At 44.0% G+C, this 22,272-nt stretch overlaps 5 non-coding genes across 5 annotated transcripts; all 5 read left to right on the top strand.

The window, feature by feature from the left end:
• The first annotated feature begins 6,231 nt into the window (after nucleotides 1-6,231).
• LOC130346554 (U2 spliceosomal RNA) lies at nucleotides 6,232-6,430 on the top strand. Its single transcript, XR_008884744.1, has one exon. It is a non-coding gene; the product is annotated as a U2 spliceosomal RNA (small nuclear RNA).
• Nucleotides 6,431-13,366: 6,936 nt separating this feature from the next.
• LOC130346558 (U2 spliceosomal RNA) lies at nucleotides 13,367-13,558 on the top strand. The gene has a single exon (XR_008884745.1). It is a non-coding gene; the product is annotated as a U2 spliceosomal RNA (small nuclear RNA).
• Nucleotides 13,559-15,639: 2,081 nt separating this feature from the next.
• On the top strand, nucleotides 15,640-15,830 carry LOC130346514 (U2 spliceosomal RNA). Its single transcript, XR_008884709.1, has one exon. It is a non-coding gene; the product is annotated as a U2 spliceosomal RNA (small nuclear RNA).
• A 2,087-nt stretch (nucleotides 15,831-17,917) lies between these two features.
• LOC130346513 (U2 spliceosomal RNA) lies at nucleotides 17,918-18,108 on the top strand. The gene has a single exon (XR_008884708.1). It is a non-coding gene; the product is annotated as a U2 spliceosomal RNA (small nuclear RNA).
• Nucleotides 18,109-20,202: 2,094 nt separating this feature from the next.
• LOC130346512 (U2 spliceosomal RNA) lies at nucleotides 20,203-20,393 on the top strand. The gene has a single exon (XR_008884707.1). It is a non-coding gene; the product is annotated as a U2 spliceosomal RNA (small nuclear RNA).
• Nucleotides 20,394-22,272: the final 1,879 nt, after the last annotated feature.

The raw sequence follows: 22,272 nt of genomic DNA, 5'->3' as shown, positions 1-22,272 counted from the left end.
TCAGTATAAATCCTTAGAAAATTATCCCCCAGTGTCTCCATCTGCTGGCGGTATTGAATAAGCATTGCTGCACTGATGGGGTATGCATTAGACGAAAAAAAAGAAGAAAAAGAAGAATAATACGCCCAGAAAAGAGGCGAAAAGGAGAAAAACGTAAAAAAACGTGAAAAAAAAGTAAGAGGAAGAGAAGGGAAAAAAAGGTGGAAATGGGTTTAAAAGTGATTTCGGCGGAGAAATATATATATATATATATATATATATATATATATATACGCGCACACACACACATATATATAAACGTATTCTCCGTTGAGATATTGCAGCCGCTGCTGTGTCCAGGCCCAGGAGCCTTAGCACTGTGCTGTGATGTCACTCAATACCACTGACATCACTAGGTGTAAACAACATCTCTCCTTTGCTGTGTATGTGACTATGGAGCTGTTTGGTGATGTCGTCTATTATGGCCTTCATAGAAGCAACAGGAGATTGTTGCATCCATCTAGAACCCTCAGAACTACAGTGCTATGATGTCACTGACTTCCACAGGCCTTGCAGAGTGTAAACAACAACAACCCAGCTTTGTTGTGTATGTAACCATAGGGATTTGTGATGTCACCTAGAACCTTCACAGCAGCGACAGCTTTATGAGGAGCATCAGCACTGCTCTGCCTGAGCAGAACCATCACCGCCATAGGTTGTCAAATAACCCGGATTTAACCCACACAGGTAAGTCCAATGGGGTGCAGGCATGTCCTCTATGCTTACAGCTTCCCGTGGGTGTTGGTTTGATACCGTTTGGGGACAGCCAAGGAGGCATCTGCAGGCAACAAAGGTAGGTGTGTGCTTGTGTGTGTGTTTCCTATGCAGATCCTAAGCCCAGTGTCACATGCAAGTAGGAGGAGTAAGAAGGGTTCCTGGCAAATCCGGGTTATGGATTGCATTTAAAAAGGCCCCGTGGGAGTGCAATGGGCCCCTGTCTTGCTGCTTAGCAATAATGGTATGGGTTTAGGTTCTGCTGTGTGTACTGGTGGTTGACTGCCCCCCAGCCCAGAGTGTGCATGGAAAATTGTCTGGCAGCCTCCCTGACAGCAAGCAGTGATAGTGCCCATGAAGGGGACCTTGTTGGGCCCGCCCCTTTCACGGTTATCGCTTCTCGGCCTTTTGGCTAAGATCAAGTGTCTTGCCCTAAGGTATTCGGGTACCCCTCTCCTCGGCCTTGTGGGATCGCCCAGGTTTATTGCCTGGGCTTCACCCACCTGCTGCTATTGGGGAGAGGGCTTAGTCCCAGGATAACGGGAAGGTGATCATCGGAGGACGGGTCTGCCGGAGAGGATGGCTAATGCGCCGAACGCTCCTAATACAGTACGGCTGTTTATCGAGGAGGAAAAGAGGAGTGCCTACGGGATTTTGCATGTTCAGCAGAAGGTCGTGGAGGGAGTGCTGAGGATGCCGCATGCTTCCATCTTCTGTGTCCAGGTCTTTCCCAGCCAAGGATTCTTTGACGTGACCTTCTACAACCTGGATGATCTCCGTACCTGTCTCTACCGGAGTAAGGAGAATGCTTCTCACCCTGACCTACAAGGGATCCGATTCATTTCCTGCGAGGCTCGGCCTAAGAAAGTTCCAGTGGTAGTGCATATGTACAACCCTTTTGTGCGGGATGAGGAGATCCAGACCTTTCTAAGAAGGTATTGTGTGTCTGTTTCTGGTGCGGAGAGGAAAAATAACATCCTGGGGACTTTCACAGGCATGAGACGTTTTTGGGTGGAGTTTAGGCCTGCCCCCGATGGTGGTGCTGAAGGTTTTTGTCACCCCCCGCAGAACTTTGCGATAGGGAACAACAGGGGGTTTCTGCACTACCCGGGGATGCCAAGTTTTTGCCGGGACTGTTTTTGCTTTGGTCATACCAGAGAGAACTGTACAACCGGGCAAGTTTGCAGGAACTGCCACAAGCCTGATCACCGCACTGCAGACTGTCCCGAGAAACGCAAGTGTCATTTCTGTGGTTCTTCGGATCACCTGGCTAGGAGTTGCCCCACTTACCAGTCCGGGGCACCCCGATCATATGCAATGGCTCTTCGAGGTGGGACAGTTCCTGAGGACTCCAATGCTGCCAGGGCAGGCGATGCAGAGGTTAGCGTGCTGACCAGTGAAGCAGAGTCTGCCCCTGTTTTTCCTTCCATTTCTAGGTCTGTTCCGGATGCTTTGGTGGCAGAAGGGGAGAAGGCGGAGTCTGTTTCGGGGGCATCTGTTTCGGAGGCCTCTGATCCCCCAGAGGAGATGACTGTGGACAAAGAATCCTTGAAGAGAAAGATGCCGGTGGAAGAATCGGAGGATGACTGTCCGACTCCTCAGAGTCAAAGGATTGAGGACTTTCCTAGCCCGGGAAGGGAGGAGGCAGGTGGAGGGTCGTCATGTCAGATTGATTCTGACTCCTCTTTATCCTCCCTGGGCACAGGTTATTTGGAGGAATGTTCAGTCAAAAAATTGACAAAGACTCTTAAGTTTAAGGAAGGGGAGGCAAAAAATAAGGGTAGAGGTCGGGGAAAGGCTAGGCCTCCTTTTGATAATGCTTGATTTTGTATTTCCTTTTTTTCCTTCAAATGTTTGAATGAGTTTAACAATTGGTTCTCTAAATGTCCGCAGTATTAGATCTTTAGAAAGGAGATCCGCCATTTTTGATTTACTTTCTGGATATTCTTTTGATGTTTTAGGTCTCCAGGAGTGCTGCTTGGATGGGGAGCCAAATATCTCCTGGCCTTATGGGCAATCGGTATGGTCTGGTTCAATGGAACGTAATTCGGGGGTGGGGATTTTGTTCAAAAATAATGAGTTTGTTGTTAAAAAAGTTGTCCATATTGTTCCGGGTAGGGTATTATTAGTGCATTTTATTTTCAGGGGTTTCACATATAAAGTAATTAATGTTTATGCTCCAACTGGGAGGAAGGAAAGAGGGGAGGTGTTTGAGAAATTATATTTCTTTTTGAGTGGGAGGGATGATGTGTTCCTTATAGGGGATTTCAATTGTATAATAACAGAGGGGGATAGGAGTAGTACTACGGTGGGTGGTGGGTCTGGTTTAGACAGTACTAGTAAGCAGCTTAAAGAGATTGTAAATTTATTTGGGTTAAAGGATTCCTTTGTTGCCCATAATGATGGTACTATCGGTTATACATATTTTTCTAACAATACAAGTTCGCGAATTGATTTCATTTTTGTCTCAAAACTAATGTCTGTTTCTAATTTCAGACGGAGGAGGTTACCGTTCACGGATCATGCCTGGATTGAGTGTGTGGTAAAAGGTGGTGGTGTAAGTGAGTATGGAAAGGGTGTTTGGAAGTTGAATGTGTCTTTATTGGATAATGAATGTGTATTACAAGAATATAGGGAGCGTTTTGATGGATGGGTGTTGAGGAAGGATGCATTTTATAGTGTGGTTGAGTGGTGGGAGTGGGTGAAGTTAGAGACTAAAAGGTTTTTTATTAAAAAAGGGTGTGAGAAAGGGAGGAAAGATAGAGAAGAGTATGAGAGATGGCAAAGAAGGTTAGAGTATTTGTATGAATTGAGGCGTTTGGGGATGAGTGTTGAGAAGGAGATTGAGGAAGCTCGTGGAAGTGTGAATGAGTGTCTGGAGAGGAATGGAAGGAAGATTATTGCACAGGCTAGGGTTGAAGTGAAAGAGAAGGATGAGAAATGTAGCAAATTTTTCTTTAAAAAGGCATTCAGTAAAAAAACTGAGATGATGAGTGTTTTTAAGAATGATGGGGTAGAGGTCTTTGGTAAGGATGAGGTGTTAGAGGAAGTGTGGAAGTTTTATTCTGATTTATTCACGGAGAAGGAGCGGGACGTGACTCTAGAGGAGGAATGTTTGGGATATGTGGATAAGCGTTTGGATGAAATTGATGGGTTCTTTATGGAAGAGGATGTGAGGAAGAGTGAGGTGGAGGATGCTGTGAATGGGATGAAGAAAGGAAAGGTGGCAGGGAGTGATGGTTTGCCTGTGGAATTTTATCTTGTGTTTTGGGATATGTTAGGGGATTATGTATGGGAGGTGTGTAAGGAAGTACTTAGGAGAGGGAAGTTATCTAAAAGTATGAGTGAGAGTGTGACTGTGTTATTGTTTAAAAAAGGGGATAAGAGGGATCTTAAAAATTGGAGGCCTATAGCGCTCTTGAATTGTGATTACAAAATTATTGCTAAAGTTATTGCGAATAGGTTAAAGGATGTGATTGATTGTATGGTAGGTGAGGAGCAAATGTGTGCAGTGCCTGACCGTAGGATTTCTGAATGTCTGTTAGGTCTGAGGGATGTATTGTGGGACTGTAAAACTAGGAAGCAAGGTGTGGCTGTTGTTACGGTGGATTTTGAAAAAGCGTATGATAGGGTGGTGCATGATTTATTGTTTAAGGTTTTGAGGAGGATGAATGTGCCGGACAGAATGGTGAAGTGGATTGAATGTTTGTATAGGGACATTTATAGTAAGATTCAGGTCAATGGTTTTCTGAGTAGGGAGGTGAGTATAAAATCTGGAGTGCGGCAGGGGTGTCCCCTGTCGCCAATTCTTTTTATTTGTATGATTGAGCCTTTGTTGGGGATGATTAGGAGAGATAAGGTGATGCGGGGTATAGAAATACCTGGTAGTCATGGGAAGGATATGCGAGTGATTGGTTACATGGATGATGTTACTGTTGTATGTAAGTCAATGGCAGGGGTAAGGCGTGCTAAGTTATTGATTGAGTGTTTCTGTTTAATGAGTGGGTTTAAGCTTAATGTTGGGAAGAGTGGTTGTAAATTTTTTGAGGGGTGGGGAGAGAGTGGGTTGTGCGAGTGGCCTGTGAGAGAGGGGGGTGTGGAAGTGCTTGGGGTGGTGTTTGATAATGATTTGTATGGGAAAGAAAGTTGGGAGAGGGTTTTGGGGAGGGTGGGGAATAAAATAAACTTCTGGTCTTTAAGGACTTTATCGATTGAGGGAAGGATTCTGGTTATTAAAGCTGTTATAATTCCTATTTTGCTTTATGTTAATTATGTGTTTCCTCCACCGGATAGGTGTCTGGCAAGAATTATCAGGCAGATCTTTGTTTTCTTATGGAATTCAAGGATGGAGAAATTGAGTCGTGGGAAGGTGGTGAAAAGCAGAATGCATGGTGGGAAAGGAATGATGAATGTGGAAGTGTTCCTGGCTGTGAAGTATGTCAGTTTTTGTCTCGCTGTAAGTAAGAAGGAATGTGTGTTTGGGTGCATGGTAAGGTATTTGGCTGGTAATGTGTTGTTGAAATATAAGCTAATGGAAAGGGACTTAAGGGTACCTGTAAGTTTTGAGGTTCCTTGGTTCTATCAGAGAATAGGGCGGTGTGTCAGGAAAAATAATCTGGAATGTGTGACTGAATGGAATGATAGTAAGAAGGTGATGAAAGTGTTGGAGCAGAGAGAAACAGTGGAATGTGTGGGAGGTCTGTCTGAGAAGGATTGTAAGGTAGTGTGGAAAAATGTCAGTCACAAGGAACTGACAAATAAACAAAAGGACTTGTCTTGGATGTTAGCTCATGGGTGTCTGCCAACAAGGGAATTTCAGAGGAGAAGGAGATTGGTAGACAGTGAAGTGTGTCCCAGGGATGGTTGCGGTGGATGTGAGAATTATGTACATGTGTTTTGGGAGTGTGGTTATGCGAAGTCTGTGTGGAGAAGAATGTCTGGTCTAATTAAAAATGTTACTGGAATTGAAATCTTATCCTTTAATATGATGATGTTTGGTTTGTGTGCAGTGGAGAGAGAGAAGGCAAGAGTGTTATGGTTCATAGTAAATTGTGTAAAAGAGGTTCTGTGGGATGTAAGGAATATTAGGATTTTCAATCAAACTGAAGTAAGTGTGAAGGAGTGTCTGGGCATGATCCGTGGTAAAATTTACCTTTACGTATTATGTGATAGGAAAAACTATGGTTCTGATGATGCAGAGGGGATCTGGAAACACAAAAAATGGAAGCACTGGTTATGAGTGTATTCTTATTTGTCTTTCTTTTTCTTTTCTTACAGATTATATCCTGATATGAAGGGACAGTTGGAGGGACAGAATCCGCTGCAATTTATTTTTTCTGAGGGAAAGTCATGAAGGGAAAGCTTTTTGTTATATGTACATGTAAAGACATGCTTCCTGTATATATTGTATATGTCAAATATGTGTTATTCATGTGTTTTCAGATTTTGTGAATGATTTACTTGGTTATGTATTGTATATTTCCTTTTCAATAAAAAAAAAAAAAAAAAAAAAAAAAAAAAAAAATCTGTTCTTATCAGTTTAATATCTGATACGTCCCCTATCTGGGGACCATATATTAAATGGATTTTTGAGAACGGGGGCCGATTTCGAAGCTTGCTTCCGTCGCCCTATGCATTGACCCGATATGGCAGTATCTTCGGGTACAGTGCACCACCCCCTTACAGGGTTAAAAAGAAAGATTCCTACTTTCATTGCTACCTGCTTGCTGGCTAGCCAGCTAGCCAGCCCTGTGGGCCTTGCTGCTGCTGCAGCCAAAAAACAAAAGGTGGTGCTGCTGCTGCTTCTGCTGCTTCTGCTTCTGCTTGTGTCTGGCCCCTGTTGGAGCGTCCAGGCACAGGACTTCTGCTGCTGCTGACTAAATGGCCTCCTTAATTGGATCATTTGAGTAGCCAGCACACCTGTGCAGGTAGGGCATGACATGATAGGCAGCTGCCTTGATAGCGGGTGGGTGCTGAATGTTCCTAATTGACAAAATAAGATTAATGCTTATGAAGAAATATAAAATCTCATCCCTTCCCCAATATCGCGCCACACCCCTACCCCTTAATTCCCTGGTTGAACGTGATGGACATATGTCTTTTTTCGACCGTACTAACTATGTAACTATGTAACATAACATGGGGGGGGGGGGGGGGGTCTCCTGGCTGTTCACACAGGTGTGTCATTGCTGTACATTGACCATGCATTGCTTCTGTGGTATTGCAAAGGCAAAGACAAATGCTTCCAGCCATCCATTGCACTAATGGATTGGTCATCAGCTGGCTGTCTATGTCCCGCATCAATATAGACCAAAGTACAGAGGGTTAGGCTATGCTATTGTGCACCTACCTGATGCATCAGAAGGTGCGAGGCCCTTGCTAAATTCTGTGCACAGACTTTGAGATCTATGCTTTAGACTGTATCTAAACCTGCTCCAACATGGACTGACATTCTGGCCTACTTTCAGCCGATGCGACTTGTCTGTCGCTGAACAGTCGCTTTTTATGTATTCAGCACCTATGTATAATGTTGTAAAAATGCTCTAGAAGCTAAAGTCGCAGAAATGTCACACATATTTGGCCTGCAACTTTCTGTGCGACAAATTCAGACAGGAAAAATCTGTATAAATCCTTAGAAAATTATCCCCCAGTGTCTCCATCTGCTGGCGGTATTGAATAAGCATTGCTGCACTGATGGGGTATGCATTAGACGAAAAAAAAGAAGAAAAAGAAGAATAATACGCCCAGAAAAGAGGCGAAAAGGAGAAAAACGTAAAAAAACGTGAAAAAAAAGTAAGAGGAAGAGAAGGGAAAAAAAGGTGGAAATGGGTTTAAAAGTGATTTCGGCGGAGAAATATATATATATATATATATATATATATATATATATATATATATATATATGCGCACACACACACATAGATATAAACGTATTCTCCGTTGAGATATTGCAGCCGCTGCTGTGTCCAGGCCCAGGAGCCTTAGCACTGTGCTGTGATGTCACTCAATACCACTGACATCACTAGGTGTAAACAACATCTCTCCTTTGCTGTGTATGTGACTATGGAGCTGTTTGGTGATGTCGTCTATTACGGCCTTCATAGAAGCAACAGGAGATTGTTGCATCCATCTTGAACCCTCAGAACTACAGTGCTATGATGTCACTCACTTCCACAGGCCTTGCAGAGTGTAAACAACAACAACCCAGCTTTGTTGTGTATGTAACCATAGGGATTTGTGATGTCACCTAGAACCTTCACAGCAGCGACAGCTTTATGAGGAGCATCAGCACTGCTCTGCCTGAGCAGAACCATCACCGCCATAGGTTGTCAAATAACCCGGATTTAACCCACACAGGTAAGTCCAATGGGGTGCAGGCATGTCCTCTATGCTTACAGCTTCCCGTGGGTGTTGGTTTGATACCGTTTGGGGACAGCCAAGGAGGCATCTGCAGGCAACAAAGGTAGGTGTGTGCTTGTGTGTGTGTTTCCTATGCAGATCCTAAGCCCAGTGTCACATGCAAGTAGGAGGAGTAAGAAGGGTTCCTGGCAAATCCGGGTTATGGATTGCATTTAAAAAGGCCCCGTGGGAGTGCAATGGGCCCCTGTCTTGCTGCTTAGCAATAATGGTATGGGTTTAGGTTCTGCTGTGTGTACTGGTGGTTGACTGCCCCCCAGCCCAGAGTGTGCATGGAAAATTGTCTGGCAGCCTCCCTGACAGCAAGCAGTGATAGTGCCCATGAAGGGGACCTTGTTGGGCCCGCCCCTTTCACGGTTATCGCTTCTCGGCCTTTTGGCTAAGATCAAGTGCAGTTTGCTCTGGTCTGGCCAGAGGGTGCGATCTCTGGGTTTACCCAGTTTGCCGGAGGAAGATTTTTTTCACTGTGGTCCTGTACCGACAGATTATCATCTGGAAGAATGGCTGGAGTAAAGAATACTATCCGCATGGAGGTGGATCCTGCAAGTTCCAAGAACAACATGGTTTATCTGGTGAGAGACATCATTATGGAGAAGATTGGAGTGGACAAGGCTGAAATCTTCAGTGTTAATGAGTCTCCCCGCAGGGGCTCCTATGAGGTAACCTTTGTGGATGAGGGCAGGTGTTTGCATGTGTATGAATACTTAAGGAATCTCAGCAATGAGCCCTTGCTGGTTGGGGTGAAGATTACTCCACTGTTTGGTCTGCAGGAAAAAACTGTGATAGTGCATGTGCATAATCCTTACACAGATGTGGAAATTATTAAGAACTTTTTGCACAAGTACTGTGACTATGTGAAGGGTGGAGAGAAACAGACGAATGTACTGGGGATTTTTAACTGCAATTATAAGTTTGTGGTTAAATTAAAAGTAGACCCTACTTGTGTTGGGGGTTTTAAACACCCCCCTGCCAGTTTTTCCATTGCAGGTTATAGGGGGTACCTGTCCTATGCTGGTCAGCCTTCCTACTGCAGGAATTGTTTTTCCTTTGGACATTTAAAGGAGAACTGTGTGCAAGGACAAATGTGCAGGAACTGTAATACTGCTGGCCACCATGCTGGAAGTTGTCCTAAAGCCAGGAAATGTGACTTATGTCGGGAGGAAGGTCATGTTTATAAGGACTGCCCTGGGGTGAGAAGTCCTTTATTCAGTAGTGTGGTGAGAGAGGGGGAAATAGTGAGGAGATTGGCCCCTCTGAAGACCATTGCAGCTCCTCAGAAGCCCCCTGATGTTCAGGCTGCAGTCTCTGATGCCTTCAGACAGTTGGAGGAAGTTATTGAGGGAGTGCAGAGTCCTAGTCACTCTGTGGAGTCTGTTCACCCCTCTGACCCTGTTCACATTGAGCCATTTCCATCCTCAGGTGAGACTGATTTGTGTAACAGGGAGGGTGGTGGGAAACATAATGCAGAGGATGAAAATTATGATGGCTTTCAACTGGTGCATGGAGGGAAGTCTGCCAAGAAAAGAAGAGGTGAGAAGGGTGCGGACTCGCGCCCGGAAACCAGCAACTTTTATGAAGTCCTGGAGACGGATGTTATGGAGGCTACTGAGAGTGGTGAATAACTATGCTGGGACTTGATTTGCTAGTTAGTAGCAGGTGGCTGATGCACCTGTGTAGCTCATGCAGGGTTAAACCTTGTTCTTTGTAGCTTTAGGCTATGGGTTTTGTTGTATGTTCTCAAAATGTGAGAGTGTTTAAAAATAAGGCTAGGAGAGCTGCTATTTTAAGTTTTTTAGCTCAGGAAAATGCTGCAATTTTTTGTTTGCAGGAGTGTGGTATTGATCTCACCATAAGTCAGGATGAATGGGTGTATGGTCGGTGTGTGTGGTCTGGGAGTGTTTTGAATAAGAATGATGGTGTGGGGATCTTGATTAAATCACCTGACATTGCTGTGGAAAGCTATGTGGTAATTGAACCTGGCAGGTGTATTTCTGCTGTATTAAGTTATAAAAATGTGAAATTTCGTTTGATTAATGTTTATGCTCCTGCATATAAAAATGAAAGAAAAAATTTGTTTGATAAGTTAAAGTTTTATGTTCAGGGCAAGATGCCTGTTATTTTAGTTGGAGATATGAATGTTGATTTAACAAAAAAAGCTTTTGATGTATCTGGTAGAAAATTATTTGAGTTAGTCTCTGATTTTAGGTTAAGGGATATCCAAGAGTTATGTAATATTAATCCTAATTTATGTACATATCATGCAGATAGAGGTAATTTTCACTCTAAGTTAGATTATTGTTTTTTGTCTGAGAGTTTGAATGCTTTAAGTTACAGACAGAGGTCTGTTTGTTATTCGGACCATGATTCCTTGCTGTGTGAGATTGATGTGGGTCAGAGTGCTGTGTATGGGAGAGGTTTGTGGAAAATGAATATTAAACATTTAGATAGTGTGGATGTGAGAGATCAGTATGAATGTATGTATAAGAAGTGGTGTGGAAAGAAAGGTGAGTTTGATAACATTATTTTGTGGTGGGAATGGGTTAAAAAGAAAACAAAGTCCTTTTTTAAGTCCTTTGGATACAAAGTCGCTGCTCTTAAGAGGGAGCAATATGTGAAGTTGAATGCGCGTTTGTCCTATTTGTGTAGGTTGAGAGATTGTGGAGTGGATGTTCAGGATGATATTGTGAGCACTAAGAGGGAGATTAATAATTTTGTGTTGGAAAAGGGTAGGAGTATCATGTATAGGGCCAAGTTAGATAAATTGGAACATGATGAGAAATGTTCACGTTATTTTTTCAAAAAAGTTTTTTCTAAAAAACCTGTTATTGATATGATTGTGAGAGAGGATGGTAGGGAAGTGACTGGTGATGGTGTGAGTGAGGAAATTGCATGCTTTTATGAGGAGCTGTATGGAGAGAAGTGGAGAGATGAGAATTTGGAGAGTGAGGTATTGAGTGTGTTGGATGGGAAGCTTGGAGAAGCTGAGCAGGCTTTTGTTATGCGTAAGATTTCAAGTGAAGAAGTATGGGATGTAGTGCAGAAAATGTCAGCGAATAAGACTCCAGGGGAAGATGGTTTGCCTGTGGAATTTTATCGTTTTTTGTGGAATGTGGTGGGTAAGGATGTTGTTGCAGTGTGTCAGTTTATGTGGGAGAATATGGAAATTGCGGAGAGTATGCGTGGTGGTGTGGTAGTATTAATTCCAAAAAAAGGGAATTTAAAAAATTTAAAGAATTGGCGTCCAATTACGTTACTTAACTGCGATTATAAGATCTATGCAAAAATTATTGCTAATCGAATGAGGGATGTTGTTGAATGTGTGGTTGGTTATGATCAGTTTTGTGCTGTGCCTGGACGTCGTATACATGAGAGTTTGTGTCTGTTGAGAGATTGTTTGTGGGATTGTAAGAGTAGAAAACAAAATGCTTATTTGTTGTCACTTGATTTTGAAAAGGCGTATGATAGGTTGTCTCATAATTTTTTGTTCAGGGTATTGTTGCGAATGGGGTTTCCGAGTGATTTTGTGTGGAGAGTTAGGAGTTTGTATGATAGAATATATAGTAGGATGCTCGTTAATGGATGTGTGGGGAGAAGAGTGAATGTTTTTTCAGGAGTAAGGCAGGGGTGCCCGCTCTCGCCAGTAGCGTTTATATGCGCGATTGAGCCTCTGTTATGTCTGATTAGGAGGGATAAGATAGTGAGAGGTGTTCATATTCCTGGTAGCAATGGTAGGGAATTTAAAGTGAATGCTTATATGGATGATGTATGTGTCCTGTGTGATTCTGAGTGTGCTGTGAGGAGAGTGAGGCTTTTGGTTTCAATTTTCTGTGGTGCGTCTGCTTTTAAAGTGAATTGGTTAAAGAGCGAATGTAAATGCTTTGGTGAAGGTGGGTTAAGTAGTGATGTTGGGGTGAATGTAGTGGAGGGGGCTATTAAAGTATTGGGGATTAAGTTTAGTAAGGACTTGGATGGAAAGGAGAGTTGGGATGATGCAAAAAAGAAGGTAGAGATGCGTTTGAATTTTTGGAGTATGAGAAGTCTTTCTTTTATTGGAAAAATTGTGGTTATTAAAAGTGTTGTTTTACCAATTTTTCTGTATGTTGCTATGATTTTTCCTCCGCAGTATATGTGTTTAAGGAGTCTGAATCGGGTTTTGTTTGTCTTTTTCTGGGGGTCTAAAGTAGAAAGATTAAGGAGAGAAGTGGTGATTAAAAATTGGCGGAAGGGTGGGATGAGTTTTCCAAATCTGGAGGTTTATTTTGGAGTGAATATTTTAGTTTTCATACTGGTCATTATTGAAGGAGATAAGAAGATGTCTTGTATGACTAAGTTTCTTGCTGGAAGACTGTTTGTTAGGCTGAAGTGGTGTAAGAGGGATCTGAGTAGGCCTGTTGCTTTTGAGGTTCCTAAGTGGTATGAGTGGGTTGTGAGGTTTTTGGAGAAATTTGAGTTGATAGAAGAAGAGATGAGTGTGTTGAAGAATAAACGTTTGGTGATGAGAATGATTGAGAGTAAAGAGGTTGTATGTAATATTAATTCTGTGAGGGGAGCGGATGTGGAGAAAGTTTGGAAGAAAGTAAGGATGGATGGTATGTCTAATAAGCAAAAGGAGATTGTGTGGCAAAGTCTACATGGTGTGTTGCCTGTGAGAGAGTTTCAGAAAGCAAGGGGTTTGGTGAGATGTGATGTGTGTCCTAGAGTGGGTTGTAATGGTTTTGAAAGTGTTATTCATCTCTTTTGGAATTGTAAGTATGCTCGTGAGGTTGTTAGAAGGCTTGGTCCTTTATGCAAGGAATTGACAGGTATGGAGTTTTTGTCTTTTGAGATGATGATGTTTGGGCTTTGTGTAAGTGGAGGTCAGAATGTAAGAGTGTTGTGGTTATTGTTGTCGTGTATTAAGGAAGTCTTGTGGGATGTGAGGAATGTTTATGTGTTTTTGAGGAAAGAAGTGAGTGTTAATAATAGTGTGCGAATGGTGTTAGGCAAACTGTATTTGTGTTATTTGTGGGATTCTAAGAGGGGTGGGATTGATGCGGAAGGCATTTGGAAATCGAAAAAATGGATTCATCTTGTTGATTTATCTTGATTGTTTTTTTTTGTCTGTTTGATTGATAAATAAAGTTTCCCAATGATGAGAGGGTTGTGTGTTACAGAAAGTTTGTAATGCCAGTTTGAAAGTATTGCTTGGAGTACTTTCATCCCCTACCTGAGGGATTTAAAAAAAAAAAAAAAAAAATCTGTTCTTATCAGTTTAATATCTGATACGTCCCCTATCTGGGGACCATATATTAAATGGATTTTTGAGAACGGGGGCCGATTTCGAAGCTTGCTTCCGTCGCCCTATGCATTGACCCGATATGGCAGTATCTTCGGGTACAGTGCACCACCCCCTTACAGGGTTAAAAAGAAAGATTCCTACTTTCATTGCTACCTGCTTGCTGGCTAGCCAGCTAGCCAGCCCTGTGGGCCTTGCTGCTGCTGCAGCCAAAAAACAAAAGGTGGTGCTGCTGCTGCTTCTGCTGCTTCTGCTTCTGCTTGTGTCTGGCCCCTGTTGGAGCGTCCAGGCACAGGACTTCTGCTGCTGCTGACTAAATGGCCTCCTTAATTGGATCATTTGAGTAGCCAGCACACCTGTGCAGGTAGGGCATGACATGATAGGCAGCTGCCTTGATAGCGGGTGGGTGCTGAATGTTCCTAATTGACAAAATAAGATTAATGCTTATGAAGAAATATAAAATCTCATCCCTTCCCCAATATCGCGCCACACCCCTACCCCTTAATTCCCTGGTTGAACGTGATGGACATATGTCTTTTTTCGACCGTACTAACTATGTAACTATGTAACATAACATGGGGGGGGTCTCCTGGCTGTTCACACAGGTGTGTCATTGCTGTACATTGACCATGCATTGCTTCTGTGGTATTGCAAAGGCAAAGACAAATGCTTCCAGCCATCCATTGCACTAATGGATTGGTCATCAGCTGGCTGTCTATGTCCCGCATCAATATAGACCAAAGTACAGAGGGTTAGGCTATGCTATTGTGCACCTACCTGATGCATCAGAAGGTGCGAGGCCCTTGCTAAATTCTGTGCACAGACTTTGAGATCTATGCTTTAGACTGTATCTAAACCTGCTCCAACATGGACTGACATTCTGGCCTACTTTCAGCCGATGCGACTTGTCTGTCGCTGAACAGTCGCTTTTTATGTATTCAGCACCTATGTATAATGTTGTAAAAATGCTCTAGAAGCTAAAGTCGCAGAAATGTCACACATATTTGGCCTGCAACTTTCTGTGCGACAAATTCAGACAGGAAAAATCAGTATAAATCCTTAGAAAATTATCCCCCAGTGTCTCCATCTGCTGGCGGTATTGAATAAGCATTGCTGCACTGATGGGGTATGCATTAGACGAAAAAAAAGAAGAAAAAGAAGAATAATACGCCCAGAAAAGAGGCGAAAAGGAGAAAAACGTAAAAAAATGTGAAAAAAAAGTAAGAGGAAGAGAAGGGAAAAAAAGGTGGAAATGGGTTTAAAAGTGATTTCGGCGGAGAAATATATATATATATATATATATATATATATATATATATATATGCGCACACACACACATAGATATAAACGTATTCTCCGTTGAGATATTGCAGCCGCTGCTGTGTCCAGGCCCAGGAGCCTTAGCACTGTGCTGTGATGTCACTCAATACCACTGACATCACTAGGTGTAAACAACATCTCTCCTTTGCTGTGTATGTGACTATGGAGCTGTTTGGTGATGTCGTCTATTACGGCCTTCATAGAAGCAACAGGAGATTGTTGCATCCATCTTGAACCCTCAGAACTACAGTGCTATGATGTCACTCACTTCCACAGGCCTTGCAGAGTGTAAACAACAACAACCCAGCTTTGTTGTGTATGTAACCAAAGGGATTTGTGATGTCACCTAGAACCTTCACAGCAGCGACAGCTTTATGAGGAGCATCAGCACTGCTCTGCCTGAGCAGAACCATCACCGCCATAGGTTGTCAAATAACCCGGATTTAACCCACACAGGTAAGTCCAATGGGGTGCAGGCATGTCCTCTATGCTTACAGCTTCCCGTGGGTGTTGGTTTGATACCGTTTGGGGACAGCCAAGGAGGCATCTGCAGGCAACAAAGGTAGGTGTGTGCTTGTGTGTGTGTTTCCTATGCAGATCCTAAGCCCAGTGTCACATGCAAGTAGGAGGAGTAAGAAGGGTTCCTGGCAAATCCGGGTTATGGATTGCATTTAAAAAGGCCCCGTGGGAGTGCAATGGGCCCCTGTCTTGCTGCTTAGCAATAATGGTATGGGTTTAGGTTCTGCTGTGTGTACTGGTGGTTGACTGCCCCCCAGCCCAGAGTGTGCATGGAAAATTGTCTGGCAGCCTCCCTGACAGCAAGCAGTGATAGTGCCCATGAAGGGGACCTTGTTGGGCCCGCCCCTTTCACGGTTATCGCTTCTCGGCCTTTTGGCTAAGATCAAGTGTAGTATCTGTTCTTATCAGTTTAATATCTGATACGTCCCCTATCTGGGGACCATATATTAAATGGATTTTTGAGAACGGGGGCCGATTTCGAAGCTTGCTTCCGTCGCCCTATGCATTGACCCGATATGGCAGTATCTTCGGGTACAGTGCACCACCCCCTTAGTTAAAAAGAAAGATTCCTACTTTCATTGCTACCTGCTTGCTGGCTAGCCAGCTAGCCAGCCCTGTGGGCCTTGCTGCTGCTGCAGCCAAAAAACAAAAGGTGGTGCTGCTGCTGCTTCTGCTGCTTCTGCTTCTGCTTGTGTCTGGCCCCTGTTGGAGCGTCCAGGCACAGGACTTCTGCTGCTGCTGACTAAATGGCCTCCTTAATTGGATCATTTGAGTAGCCAGCACACCTGTGCAGGTAGGGCATGACATGATAGGCAGCTGCCTTGATAGCGGGTGGGTGCTGAATGTTCCTAATTGACAAAATAAGATTAATGCTTATGAAGAAATATAAAATCTCATCCCTTCCCCAATATCGCGCCACACCCCTACCCCTTAATTCCCTGGTTGAACGTGATGGACATATGTCTTTTTTCGACCGTACTAACTATGTAACTATGTAACATAACATGGGGGGGGGGGGGGGGTCTCCTGGCTGTTCACACAGGTGTGTCATTGCTGTACATTGACCATGCATTGCTTCTGTGGTATTGCAAAGGCAAAGACAAATGCTTCCAGCCATCCATTGCACTAATGGATTGGTCATCAGCTGGCTGTCTATGTCCCGCATCAATATAGACCAAAGTACAGAGGGTTAGGCTATGCTATTGTGCACCTACCTGATGCATCAGAAGGTGCGAGGCCCTTGCTAAATTCTGTGCACAGACTTTGAGATCTATGCTTTAGACTGTATCTAAACCTGCTCCAACATGGACTGACATTCTGGCCTACTTTCAGCCGATGCGACTTGTCTGTCGCTGAACAGTCGCTTTTTATGTATTCAGCACCTATGTATAATGTTGTAAAAATGCTCTAGAAGCTAAAGTCGCAGAAATGTCACACATATTTGGCCTGCAACTTTCTGTGCGACAAATTCAGACAGGAAAAATCAGTATAAATCCTTAGAAAATTATCCCCCAGTGTCTCCATCTGCTGGCGGTATTGAATAAGCATTGCTGCACTGATGGGGTATGCATTAGACGAAAAAAAAGAAGAAAAAGAAGAATAATACGCCCAGAAAAGAGGCGAAAAGGAGAAAAACGTAAAAAAACGTGAAAAAAAAGTAAGAGGAAGAGAAGGGAAAAAAAGGTGGAAATGGGTTTAAAAGTGATTTCGGCGGAGAAATATATATATATATATATATATATATATATATATATATATATATGCGCACACACACACATAGATATAAACGTATTCTCCGTTGAGATATTGCAGCCGCTGCTGTGTCCAGGCCCAGGAGCCTTAGCACTGTGCTGTGATGTCACTCAATACCACTGACATCACTAGGTGTAAACAACATCTCTCCTTTGCTGTGTATGTGACTATGGAGCTGTTTGGTGATGTCGTCTATTACGGCCTTCATAGAAGCAACAGGAGATTGTTGCATCCATCTTGAACCCTCAGAACTACAGTGCTATGATGTCACTCACTTCCACAGGCCTTGCAGAGTGTAAACAACAACAACCCAGCTTTGTTGTGTATGTAACCAAAGGGATTTGTGATGTCACCTAGAACCTTCACAGCAGCGACAGCTTTATGAGGAGCATCAGCACTGCTCTGCCTGAGCAGAACCATCACCGCCATAGGTTGTCAAATAACCCGGATTTAACCCACACAGGTAAGTCCAATGGGGTGCAGGCATGTCCTCTATGCTTACAGCTTCCCGTGGGTGTTGGTTTGATACCGTTTGGGGACAGCCAAGGAGGCATCTGCAGGCAACAAAGGTAGGTGTGTGCTTGTGTGTGTGTTTCCTATGCAGATCCTAAGCCCAGTGTCACATGCAAGTAGGAGGAGTAAGAAGGGTTCCTGGCAAATCCGGGTTATGGATTGCATTTAAAAAGGCCCCGTGGGAGTGCAATGGGCCCCTGTCTTGCTGCTTAGCAATAATGGTATGGGTTTAGGTTCTGCTGTGTGTACTGGTGGTTGACTGCCCCCCAGCCCAGAGTGTGCATGGAAAATTGTCTGGCAGCCTCCCTGACAGCAAGCAGTGATAGTGCCCATGAAGGGGACCTTGTTGGGCCCGCCCCTTTCACGGTTATCGCTTCTCGGCCTTTTGGCTAAGATCAAGTGTAGTATCTGTTCTTATCAGTTTAATATCTGATACGTCCCCTATCTGGGGACCATATATTAAATGGATTTTTGAGAACGGGGGCCGATTTCGAAGCTTGCTTCCGTCGCCCTATGCATTGACCCGATATGGCAGTATCTTCGGGTACAGTGCACCACCCCCTTACAGGGTTAAAAAGAAAGATTCCTACTTTCATTGCTACCTGCTTGCTGGCTAGCCAGCTAGCCAGCCCTGTGGGCCTTGCTGCTACTGCAGCCAAAAAACAAAAGGTGGTGCTGCTGCTGCTTCTGCTGCTTCTGCTTCTGCTTGTGTCTGGCCCCTGTTGGAGCGTCCAGGCACAGGACTTCTGCTGCTGCTGACTAAATGGCCTCCTTAATTGGATCATTTGAGTAGCCAGCACACCTGTGCAGGTAGGGCATGACATGATAGGCAGCTGCCTTGATAGCGGGTGGGTGCTGAATGTTCCTAATTGACAAAATAAGATTAATGCTTATGAAGAAATATAAAATCTCATCCCTTCCCCAATATCGCGCCACACCCCTACCCCTTAATTCCCTGGTTGAACGTGATGGACATATGTCTTTTTTCGACCGTACTAACTATGTAACTATGTAACATAACATGGGGGGGGGGGGGGGGGTCTCCTGGCTGTTCACACAGGTGTGTCATTGCTGTACATTGACCATGCATTGCTTCTGTGGTATTGCAAAGGCAAAGACAAATGCTTCCAGCCATCCATTGCACTAATGGATTGGTCATCAGCTGGCTGTCTATGTCCCGCATCAATATAGACCAAAGTACAGAGGGTTAGGCTATGCTATTGTGCACCTACCTGATGCATCAGAAGGTGCGAGGCCCTTGCTAAATTCTGTGCACAGACTTTGAGATCTATGCTTTAGACTGTATCTAAACCTGCTCCAACATGGACTGACATTCTGGCCTACTTTCAGCCGATGCGACTTGTCTGTCGCTGAACAGTCGCTTTTTATGTATTCAGCACCTATGTATAATGTTGTAAAAATGCTCTAGAAGCTAAAGTCGCAGAAATGTCACACATATTTGGCCTGCAACTTTCTGTGCGACAAATTCAGACAGGAAAAATCAGTATAAATCCTTAGAAAATTATCCCCCAGTGTCTCCATCTGCTGGCGGTATTGAATAAGCATTGCTGCACTGATGGGGTATGCATTAGACGAAAAAAAAGAAGAAAAAGAAGAATAATACGCCCAGAAAAGAGGCGAAAAGGAGAAAAACGTAAAAAAACGTGAAAAAAAAGTAAGAGGAAGAGAAGGGAAAAAAAGGTGGAAATGGGTTTAAAAGTGATTTCGGCGGAGAAATATATATATATATATATATATATATATATATATATATATATATATGCGCACACACACACATAGATATAAACGTATTCTCCGTTGAGATATTGCAGCCGCTGCTGTGTCCAGGCCCAGGAGCCTTAGCACTGTGCTGTGATGTCACTCAATACCACTGACATCACTAGGTGTAAACAACATCTCTCCTTTGCTGTGTATGTGACTATGGAGCTGTTTGGTGATGTCGTCTATTACGGCCTTCATAGAAGCAACAGGAGATTGTTGCATCCATCTTGAACCCTCAGAACTACAGTGCTATGATGTCACTCACTTCCACAGGCCTTGCAGAGTGTAAACAACAACAACCCAGCTTTGTTGTGTATGTAACCAAAGGGATTTGTGATGTCACCTAGAACCTTCACAGCAGCGACAGCTTTATGAGGAGCATCAGCACTGCTCTGCCTGAGCAGAACCATCACCGCCATAGGTTGTCAAATAACCCGGATTTAACCCACACAGGTAAGTCCAATGGGGTGCAGGCATGTCCTCTATGCTTACAGCTTCCCGTGGGTGTTGGTTTGATACCGTTTGGGGACAGCCAAGGAGGCATCTGCAGGCAACAAAGGTAGGTGTGTGCTTGTGTGTGTGTTTCCTATGCAGATCCTAAGCCCAGTGTCACATGCAAGTAGGAGGAGTAAGAAGGGTTCCTGGCAAATCCGGGTTATGGATTGCATTTAAAAAGGCCCCGTGGGAGTGCAATGGGCCCCTGTCTTGCTGCTTAGCAATAATGGTATGGGTTTAGGTTCTGCTGTGTGTACTGGTGGTTGACTGCCCCCCAGCCCAGAGTGTGCATGGAAAATTGTCTGGCAGCCTCCCTGACAGCAAGCAGTGATAGTGCCCATGAAGGGGACCTTGTTGGGCCCGCCCCTTTCACGGTTATCGCTTCTCGGCCTTTTGGCTAAGATCAAGTGTAGTATCTGTTCTTATCAGTTTAATATCTGATACGTCCCCTATCTGGGGACCATATATTAAATGGATTTTTGAGAACGGGGGCCGATTTCGAAGCTTGCTTCCGTCGCCCTATGCATTGACCCGATATGGCAGTATCTTCGGGTACAGTGCACCACCCCCTTACAGGGTTAAAAAGAAAGATTCCTACTTTCATTGCTACCTGCTTGCTGGCTAGCCAGCTAGCCAGCCCTGTGGGCCTTGCTGCTGCTGCAGCCAAAAAACAAAAGGTGGTGCTGCTGCTGCTTCTGCTGCTTCTGCTTCTGCTTGTGTCTGGCCCCTGTTGGAGCGTCCAGGCACAGGACTTCTGCTGCTGCTGACTAAATGGCCTCCTTAATTGGATCATTTGAGTAGCCAGCACACCTGTGCAGGTAGGGCATGACATGATAGGCAGCTGCCTTGATAGCGGGTGGGTGCTGAATGTTCCTAATTGACAAAATAAGATTAATGCTTATGAAGAAATATAAAATCTCATCCCTTCCCCAATATCGCGCCACACCCCTACCCCTTAATTCCCTGGTTGAACGTGATGGACATATGTCTTTTTTCGACCGTACTAACTATGTAACTATGTAACATAACATGGGGGGGGGGGGGGGTTGGGGTCTCCTGGCTGTTCACACAGGTGTGTCATTGCTGTACATTGACCATGCATTGCTTCTGTGGTATTGCAAAGGCAAAGACAAATGCTTCCAGCCATCCATTGCACTAATGGATTGGTCATCAGCTGGCTGTCTATGTCCCGCATCAATATAGACCAAAGTACAGAGGGTTAGGCTATGCTATTGTGCACCTACCTGATGCATCAGAAGGTGCGAGGCCCTTGCTAAATTCTGTGCACAGACTTTGAGATCTATGCTTTAGACTGTATCTAAACCTGCTCCAACATGGACTGACATTCTGGCCTACTTTCAGCCGATGCGACTTGTCTGTCGCTGAACAGTCGCTTTTTATGTATTCAGCACCTATGTATAATGTTGTAAAAATGCTCTAGAAGCTAAAGTCGCAGAAATGTCACACATATTTGGCCTGCAACTTTCTGTGCGACAAATTCAGACAGGAAAAATCAGTATAAATCCTTAGAAAATTATCCCCCAGTGTCTCCATCTGCTGGCGGTATTGATAAGCATTGCTGCACTGATGGGGTATGCATTAGACGAAAAAAAAGAAGAAAAAGAAGAATAATACGCCCAGAAAAGAGGCGAAAAGGAGAAAAACGTAAAAAAACGTGAAAAAAAAGTAAGAGGAAGAGAAGGGAAAAAAAGGTGGAAATGGGTTTAAAAGTGATTTCGGCGGAGAATATATATATATATATATATATATATATATATATATATATATATATGCGCACACACACACATAGATATAAACGTATTCTCCGTTGAGATATTGCAGCCGCTGCTGTGTCCAGGCCCAGGAGCCTTAGCACTGTGCTGTGATGTCACTCAATACCACTGACATCACTAGGTGTAAACAACATCTCTCCTTTGCTGTGTATGTGACTATGGAGCTGTTTGGTGATGTCGTCTATTACGGCCTTCATAGAAGCAACAGGAGATTGTTGCATCCATCTTGAACCCTCAGAACTACAGTGCTATGATGTCACTCACTTCCACAGGCCTTGCAGAGTGTAAACAACAACAACCCAGCTTTGTTGTGTATGTAACCAAAGGGATTTGTGATGTCACCTAGAACCTTCACAGCAGCGACAGCTTTATGAGGAGCATCAGCACTGCTCTGCCTGAGCAGAACCATCACCGCCATAGGTTGTCAAATAACCCGGATTTAACCCACACAGGTAAGTCCAATGGGGTGCAGGCATGTCCTCTATGCTTACAGCTTCCCGTGGGTGTTGGTTTGATACCGTTTGGGGACAGCCAAGGAGGCATCTGCAGGCAACAAAGGTAGGTGTGTGCTTGTGTGTGTGTTTCCTATGCAGATCCTAAGCCCAGTGTCACATGCAAGTAGGAGGAGTAAGAAGGGTTCCTGGCAAATCCGGG

This window comes from Hyla sarda, unplaced genomic scaffold (genome assembly GCF_029499605.1).
Source record: "Hyla sarda isolate aHylSar1 unplaced genomic scaffold, aHylSar1.hap1 scaffold_793, whole genome shotgun sequence".
Lineage (NCBI taxonomy): Eukaryota > Metazoa > Chordata > Amphibia > Anura > Hylidae > Hyla > Hyla sarda.
Note: the sequence above shows the minus strand (reverse complement) of the source record. Positions and strands in the feature narration are given on the sequence as shown.